Below are 9,574 nucleotides of genomic sequence, written 5' to 3' on the forward strand. Positions count from 1 at the left end.
TTGGAAGACACCATCCGAATCGTCGAAAATTAAAAGCATCGCCTCCTTGCAGTGAACTAGTAGAGAAACTGGTCAAAAAAGCTGCTGTATACAGTAAAGAAGGGTATCCTTGAAAATTCGTAGGCAGCGATATGTAATATATACGGGTAGGCATCACAAGAATAAAGTATTGTGTAAGTGAAAACTGTGATCACAAATCCTGAAGAGGCCAAGAAAACAAGACGAACTCTATTGCGAATCAAAAGGAACCGACCATCTGGTTGCTGTTATCGTCTGGTAGCCTAGCTACCTCGGCGCCACGAGTCCATATGACATCACAGACCCTTAAAGTATTTTGGTAAATCAATTTTGCGGTAATTGGCAAGGGTGGATGAAGTTTGACGATATGCAAAAATGTCATGCACCAGAGAGTATATACCGCGAATCTACATGTGAAACTAACGTGGGTTTCCTTTGTAGCTTCGGGCTACTCTCGAGTGTATGACAGTTTTCTCTTTCGTGCAAAGTATTCTCTCGTACTTAGATAAATTTTGATGCCATAAAAACCACTGAAACTTGCTAGATTTAGTCTTTGGTTCCGGTAAATGGTACGTAGTCCTTCTCAGCCGACAAACGATAACGAGACCCGAATAGACGCTGTCAAAATCCACGCCGTCATAGCGCCGAAGTGCGGGAACTACAGAGCAACGTCGCGACACTCGCCACTCGTCTTTCGTTTTCTCATCTATTAATGCGTAAGCGTTATTTGGCGAGTACCCCGGAGAAACTGTATCTGTCTCGTAACGCCTTCTAACAGGGAAGTAAGTGCGCAATTGGCCAAGTTAAGAAATTTAATCGTTATAATGGCGTAACTGTTGATGATTGGTAGCTTTAGAATCGATAAAGAAAAACGGGCCACGTCAAAGCGTTCTTTGACGAGTGCCCCGCAGAAACCGTGTCTGTCTCGTAACGCCTTGCACCTGGGAAATAAGTGCTTAATTGGTGAAAACATTCAATCGCTGTAATAGTGTAACTGAAGCTGATTGGAACCTTTAGAATCGATTAAAAAAGCTAGCCAAGTCACCGATACCTCGACATAGTCCTTTGATGCAATAAAAAAGTATAATGTGATAAGAATAACTGATTGGGAGATATGTGGTTAGGCAAGAAACGCGTTGTGCTTGTCTCAGTTTATACGATCGCCTTGAAAGGGTCGCATGTGCCGAGACTAGTTCTTGCAATGCCACCGAAGAAATGTAAGCTACGTGAAACGGAGAAGCGGCACAGAAACGCTGAACGACAGCGGGAACATCACAGTCGCCAGAAGGGGGAACAACGGGAACCGCGACGGGAACTAAGAGATAATCGACAGCAAGGAAAGGAAAGGAGGTGTTCAGAAGCGGATCGGAAATGACGTTCAAATTTTTTATTTTTTCCGAACATGCTTGGAATATGGTTTCCAGAACTAAAAGCTGTGGTCAGCAGTTTTACAGAGGCCCAGAAACCAGATACAAGGCAGGGCTTTTTAATTCATGCGCACGTGATGCCCGGGCTTGATCTCCACGCCAAACCGTGAACGGATATATATATATATATATATATATATATATATATATATATATATATATATATATATATATATATATATATATATATATATATATATATATATATATATATTTATATATATATGATTAGTGATGATGATATATGATTAATAATGAGTGGAAAATGTAGAGAGGTTGGCCGGAAAATGGAGCATCTGGCCTACTACTCTACCTAAGGGAAGAGGAAGAGGGTAAGAAAAAGGGTCACAATGGGGGATGATAATGGGAGGAACGAGGTGAAGGACACATTGCATAAATGTTATCACAAGCGCGAGTCCAGGCCCGTGTCGCCTAAGAAACGGGAAAGAGCACGCATTGTCTCTGTCGTGTGCCAGCTCTGTAGCCATGCGCCTAGCAAGAGGTCCTCCGACAGTGGTCTATTGTATAAATGTCTCAAGGTAGCTGCCATTGTCAGTCTTTCGCGCGCATACTCAGGGCACACCACGAGCACATGGTATACAGTCTACAACGCCACACACTAAACAGCCCGGGGAGTCTGTCCGTCCAATGATGTGCAAGTATTTGCGCGTGAAGGCGACGCCTAATCGCAGTCTGTGCATCAGGCATCTATGAGGGCGTGGAATTACACGCAGAACAGGAAATTGCATATCGGGATCCAGCCTTTTGAGGCGGACGTGACGAGCGTCTCGCTGGGCCCAGTGTCTTCTCGACGCACTCCTCGTTAATTCCGACAGGAGGCGGGTGATGTTCGGTCTGGAGAATGGCACTACAATTCGCAGTCCATTGCTGAGGGCGCGCCTTGCTGCAGCATCGGCCATCTCATTACCATTGAGGCCACAGTGTCCTGGGATCCATTGGAACACTATGCGGTGGTGTTTTTCTTGAGCGCATGAAAGTAGCTCGGTGATTTGCAGTGCCAGAACCTGATATGCTAACAAAATAATAGAGTGAACGTGTTACAGTACTAAAGTATCCAGGAAAAATGGTAACAGAGAGGCTACAGCAAACATATCAGTAGGTAACAGAGCATTAAAATAACAGATCAACGTAAATATATTCGATAAGCATTAAACAATTCAACGGGAAATTATTCACTGTATAAAACGCCACAACGTGAAGCACAAATAATAGCAGGATAAGTTTGTCCATGTACCAAGAACATAACTGAATGAGAACATAAATGAACGCATGCAAAAATTATTCAATTAACAAGATAGTTGACGTAATAAATTTAGTGTGGGCGTCGCTATATTTTTGCATCTATTAGGGATTAATGGAAGGTTATGTTTCAAGGGCTCCAATTTATAAAAAGTACGGAAACGGGATGCTAGCCATAAGTCAGTACCACGTTGCGAGTATTGCTATACTGTTGAAACAGTACAATTGAAGTAGTGAAATGCTTCAATTTTGGTGAAGATACATAGAATGAGTGCAAGACTCGAAATTCGTACATATACTGCATTTTCTTTATGTTGTGTGACTAGAAGTAATGTTCTGTCGAATATAAATAATCAATAGTTGCAATGTTGCGAATATCCTTCTTTTGTATTGAATAAATATTTGTAATATTTTTGTGTGTTGTAGTCAACTATACCAAACTGCAATAATTAATATGTGAAGCAGATAATGCGGAATAAATTTGTAATTTGGCTTGCACTTGAAGAATAACACGACAACGCAACAGCACTCTTGTACTCAATGAAAATTTTTTTACGCAAGTTGTCAATATTGGAATCCCAAGTGAGATACGAGCTATATGTAACGCCAAGAGTTTTATATTCATTGACAATTTCAATTCTGCGTCCGTCACAGTATCCATCCTGTTTCAAGCTTATTGCTTTTTTGGGGGCAGGGAAAAAAAGTACCTTAGTTTTGGTTGGGTTAATCTCAAGACAGAATGGGACCAAAATACTAGTTTCCCAAGGACGTGATCACATTTTGACGATATAGATCGCTTTCCTCATGGCCAGAGAGTAAGATAGTGCTGTCATCTGCATAGACAATAAATTATGGGCTTGTATCAATACTGGCAATATTGTTTAGGTATACATTAAACAAAAGGGGAACTAAAATACCGCCTTGAGGCACGCCACATTTTATAAGGAGGGGAGATGAATGGATTACCGATACACACACTCACTGAGTCCTGTTGGTTAAATATGAACGGACTAATTCGAGCTGCCTACCAGGAACAGCGCAATTTGAGAATTTTTGTATAGGTATATTATGGTTGAGTGAATCGAAGGCCTATTATAATCGATGAAAAGGCCTTTATATGTTTATTTTCAATGTTCTGTAGCACGCTCTATTTAAAGCTTACAAAGCTGTGTCGGTAGAACCCCCTATCCTAAAACCAAACTGGGTGTCGGAAAGTAGATTTATTTTGTTAAAGAAGCTGCTTAATCGAGAAAACAGTATATTTTTTAAGCCTTTTGAAAAAATTGGTATCACAGATATTGGCTTATAATTTCTTGCTTCGTTTTTATTGCAGCCTTTGCAAATAACAGATACATTGTATCTTTTCGTTACATCAGGAAATTGACCTAATTGGACAGCAAGATTAAATATGTAATCGATCACAAGCGTAATATATTCAATACATATTTTCTAGGTTTTGCCTGAAGGCTATCTATATTTAAAGCCTTACTGTTGTTAAGACCTATAAATGTTCGACAGATTTCAGCTTCACTTATATCATGTCAGGCAAAGCTTTCAGCAGGGCAATCGATTAATGGTCTGATAACCCCTAAGGTTGCTATCTGGCAAAGCATGTTCAAGAAACACTAGGTTAAAATGATGAACAAGCTCCTGACCGACAATTTCGCGGTTGTCGTGCCTTAACTTTACGGGTGCTTCAGATTTGCTTTCTCGACAAAGAACCCTGTTTAACACTTTACACGCATAGTTATAGGGCGACGATAGATAAAAAAAGAAAAAGAACATCCTACAGAAGTTCTCAGAATTGTTTTCTAATGCGTAAGCATTATTTGGCTCTCGAAAAAGCGTTGGGCAGACATGCATAAGCTGGCAGCATAGGTAAGCGAAAGCAGAGCAACATCCGAGCCAAAGAATTAGTTCACAAACGTCATATTTTCTGTAGCATTCTTGTGTGCCTTTCCTCTCTTACCAAGCTTCCTGTGGCCATAAATGTGACCGTTTTGCTATTTGAGAAGCACGCTTTACTAGCTCAGTTCAACGTAATGCTCTAGGCTGATGTCACTTTAAGGTTAAAGGACGCGGCGTCACCTCTGTTGACGCATGCAGTACACCACCTCTCCTCCTGTTGCCCTACGAACAGCGAACACTCCGATGGAGTTCTCAGGCGAGGCCGGCTCGAGTGTATGTCTCGCAAAATGTCGAGGTTGGGCGGGTTAAGATTTATTTCGAACACGGTCTGCAGCCCTAACAACGTAATGGATGAGGCACGTGTCGTTTTTCTTTCTTGGTCCTTTTGTTTTGCTCGTGCTGTCTACCACGTTAGAATTTGAGTGTATGCTTGTTTGTCGATTTATTTTACGGCCGTCATCACAATCACCGTCCCCTGCTTAGGCCACCGAACCGTTTTCCTGATTAAAGCTAATCTTGTCTCACTCTCGAGCCCAATCTAGAGCGCGATCTCAAACGCCGGACCACGCTTCGTGGCCCTCACTCCAAAGGAGCATTGTAGCGGAATAGCGCAGACGCTGCGAGGTCATCAGTGCCTGAATACTTTCAGACCAGCTACGGATGGCTGTAAAACGCGCAGTGTTCTTTTCTATTTTTATTTCTTTTTTCTACATGTATTCTGCCTTCTTATATCTAAGGCCTCTTTGTCCCATCTATCCCTTCCTTGCAGAGTAGCATTTAGACGAATACTTCTACGCCAGTAAATGTATGTTTTCAAGTGAAAAGTAATATATCTCTTTCTCTCTCTCTCTCTCTCTCTCTATCTCTCTCTCTCTCTCTCTCTCAGTGCATGACACGGGACGAAGCCCTGTGTCACTACCAATGTAGAAAGAGGAAGCGACAGAGACGATCACCATGTATTGATGCTACAACAACAACGATCACGATAAAAGAGCAGGTGTTCTCGCCGTACAATCTTCCCTCAAAGGAAGATACGAGATCAGTGGTTGGACAGAGGTTTCAAAGTATTGCTGTTATGAAAGGGTAGCCAAAATCTTAACTAACCTCTTTGGTTGACTATCAACGTGCTTTATTCCCTTGAAGCAACATATTCTGCGGGATACGACATGTAGAAATCACGTTCATGATGCTTTATAGTCGTGTTCCTACTTTTATGAATACAGATCTGATCTGAAAATGCCCCCTTTTTGCTCCTCCTGCTGAGAACCCGGATCAATAAGTAACTTTTCTGTCTAAGACGACGGATTTACGAATTCTGCTTAATTGATATGTTAACTGTGTGAGCATAGCATTCAAGTTTTAATAAAGCGTTTCTATTGTTGCTCACAATCAAAGGAATACTGGCACTTCAATAGAAAATTTCCCGATTGAGTGTCGCTATCTATCTGCCTACATCTCTTTTCTGCCTTTGTCTCATTGTTTGTTACATTTTTATATATTTCTCTCTCTCATTCGAATTATACCTCTCTTAAATTTAATTTCGTCATACAAGTCCGCTCTAATCATACTGGCCCATATCGCACAGTGAGCATATTGGGCCAAGAAGCTGTGTCAGCTTTGCGAAACGAACCAGCCATAACTCTTCCTGAAGCAATATAAATCTGTAAATCACTGACCTGAGTGGAACGTGTAGTGTTAAAAGCAAATAAGCACTGGCCATTCTCTTTCCATATACTAACAAAACGTACAGTATGAAATCGTTTCACGTAAACAGTTTACAGAGCGAACGGCGCGAACAGAATCTCAGTTTCATTGTTAGTTCAATCCCTGTGCTAGTGCCGGACGTTCCAGTTGACACATGCGAAAACTGGGTAAGATTTAACGGTTTACAATGAAGGGGTAAAAGTTGTAGAAGTTATGTGGCAAGCATGTGTGTGTGCGCGCGTGTGTGCATGTGTGCGTGCGCGTGTGTACGTGTAAAGAGAAGGTCATACTTCGAAGTTAAATAGACCACAATGATTAGGTGAATTCAGCTGTGTTATGTAGTTGCAATGGAATTATTTAATTTCGCAATCACCAGTTACTAGTCTTGTTTCAATTTATTTTCCTGAAATTTAGTATTACTTCTTCTATTGAACAGGTGCATGCACCGCCCGAGTTCATAGCCGAATCCCCGCAGCGGGTTTCGCCAGTTCTCTGAGGAACAATGAACCCTCTGTGCGTACGTGCCACAGAAGATCATCACCAGCAGCAGCATAATCATCATCATCACATTACCTTATTTTTTGTGCAAGCAGCCTGGGTCGTTCCAGAAAGGAAGCTTGTGAGTCTGAGCACGATCTTATTGTTGATACGGGAAGACTGACGTGTTAAAAACGTTGTTCACACGGTGTACACACATTCTCCTTACTTTTTTTTCTTACAGGCTGTTAAGAACGGCCCTCTGTCATGCAAGTTTTAGCTGTTATGAATGGCCTGCCGAGGTGGCAACGTGCAAGTTTTGCCACCCAGTTGCGACAGCGGCGGCAAACTTTTCTTGGAACGCCACCGCAAACCTCTAGCCCCGGTGTCACTAAGTCGACTGTGTGTGGAGAATACGCGCGTCCTCGACTCTCCGTCGTTGGAGCCGAGTTTGACGAAGCAGGCTTTGTGCCTGAACCCACCACCGCGGACCTGATCTGCTATGAGCGGGGGAGTTGCCGCGGGAACGTCTACGGAGACCCCTTCCCACGCGCCGTTCAAGAAGCAAGACAATGGACACCATGGCGGCCGCGCTGAGGGGGTCAGCCCCGAGTTCTGCGAAGGCCCTCGGCCCTCGGGGGGGGGGGGGCGTGAACCTGTGTGTGTGTGTGTGTGTGTGTGTGTGTGTGTGTGTGTGTGTGTGTGTGTGTGTGTGTGTGTGTGTGTGTGTGTGTGTGTGTGTGTGTGTGTGTGTGTGTGTGTGTGTGTGTGTGTGTGTGTGTGTGCGTGCGTGTGTGTGTGTGTGTGTGTGTGTGTCCCTCGCGACGACGAGGCGGCTCGTCTCCGGGTCGAACGTTTCAATCACCTTGGGATCGAGGGAGGACCGAGTGTTGATAAACCGCTGTTGTGTGGCTGCTCAGTGCACTTTTCTCTCGCAGTCATGCTAGACTGATGAACTGCAACACCCTGATGTAGATACTGTAAATAAACCCATATTCCTCGTTCTCGATGAGAAGCAGTTTTTCCCTTCAACAACGTCCTCAGCGTGGATAGGTTGGACGACGGCATGGACCAGCTACCTTCTAATTCATGCGCGACTCCAATCTTGACAACTGATTATGAGCGATGGGATTGAGCCCCCAATCCTGACAAGGCCCACCGAAAATTGTCCTGTTCACTTTTCAGATATTTATGCCGCGTTTTCTACATAGTGGTATCATTTACCTCTAGATTAGTGCGAAGATAATGTAATTTCTACAGTTTCCCGGTTTACCTTGCCTGATTCCTCCTCGTTGTTAGGAGCCATAGTTAAAAACGAGAACAACGACGACGACGACGAAAACAACAATGCCCGATGTAGCCCGTATAGTGACACTTTTGTGTGCTTCCGACTTTTATCTGTTTGCGCCTACTCCCTGTTAGGATCTTTCCTCGTTTATTTCTTTTTTATTCATTATTCAATATGCCCGAGTAATGTATTTGGAATTTCGGGATGGTCGGTGCTAAAGAAACCTACCTTCCAATTTTTCTACATTATAAAAAAAAAAAAATAAATTGGACGCCGTTCGATCAGACGCCCACTTTGATGTATACCCTGCTCAAAATTGATGCACGGCTTTGAACGTGAACGATATCAGCCGGAGCAAAGAAAGAAAGAAAGAAAGAAAGAAAGAAAGAAAGAAAGAAAGAAAGAAAGAAAGAAGGAAAGAAAGAAAGAAAGAAAGAAAGGTCCCACATCGGGTGCAGTCTTGGAGAGTCTGCGTGTGGCTCCCTGCCAGCCTAACGCGCCACCGCAGAGCTTTACGTACGACCGCTGCTTGAAACGCGCCGCATAAAACCGCGTACGTAGAGCGGCTGCGTCCTCAATTCGTGCAACGTTCCGAAAAAAAAAAGAAGTAAGATGATGGAAATAGAAATGCGTCAAATGCGAAACACGTAATATAATGGAGAGAAAGAGAGAGATGTCCGTATCGGGCGCACTCTTGTCGACTTGGTATTTCGCTTAGAATGCTCGGGAAATATGTCCACCTCCCCCTGCCACCGACCTTTTGCATTTCAATAGGGTGCGCGCAAATCCTCCATATTTTTTTTCTATCAATAAAGTTTTCTTCATTTACAAGCTTTGATATGGAATCAAAGTAAAACGGCCTCTCGATATGTAGGCATTTTCTTCAGTCTGCACCTGACATCTATAAACAGGCTTGCCTTCACAAACTGATAGCGAAGCAGACACACCATGGGAGAACAAGTGTGGATTTAACAACAATCTGTTTACATTTATTACTCGAAGCACACGTTCGAAGAAACGACGAAGCAGGGCTACTTGTAATCAGCCTTGCTGGTGTGGCGCCGCCTCTCATCCCGGAGGAAGCTTCGGGAGAAATAACGTGATTGAATAATGTCATATATTTATTTGTTTGTTTTTTGGTTGTTTGTGCCCCGCGAGGACATTTAGAGAGTGGGGCAACGTAGCTCACTGAAACTCTGTGTTTTATACATAAACACCTTATTTGAACAATACCAACAATAGAGAGGTGATAAGCGCAGTTTCATTTGATGCAGTAACATGACAAGTAACGCACATGTGAAACTCACTAGTTGAGACGCATTTTAGGAAAGCAATAATATAAATAAGCATAAGAACTGACAAGAAAACACACACACACACACCAAATACAAAATAAGCGGCACATCTTGTCTAGATTTTATGTACTTGCGTGACTGTCGGAAGACGAAAGTGCACGTAAAAGAAAACGAAATGCAGTAAGTAAGGTTATCGA

The sequence above is a fragment of the Dermacentor variabilis genome, chromosome 3 (genome assembly GCF_050947875.1).
Source record: "Dermacentor variabilis isolate Ectoservices chromosome 3, ASM5094787v1, whole genome shotgun sequence".
NCBI lineage: Eukaryota > Metazoa > Arthropoda > Arachnida > Ixodida > Ixodidae > Dermacentor > Dermacentor variabilis.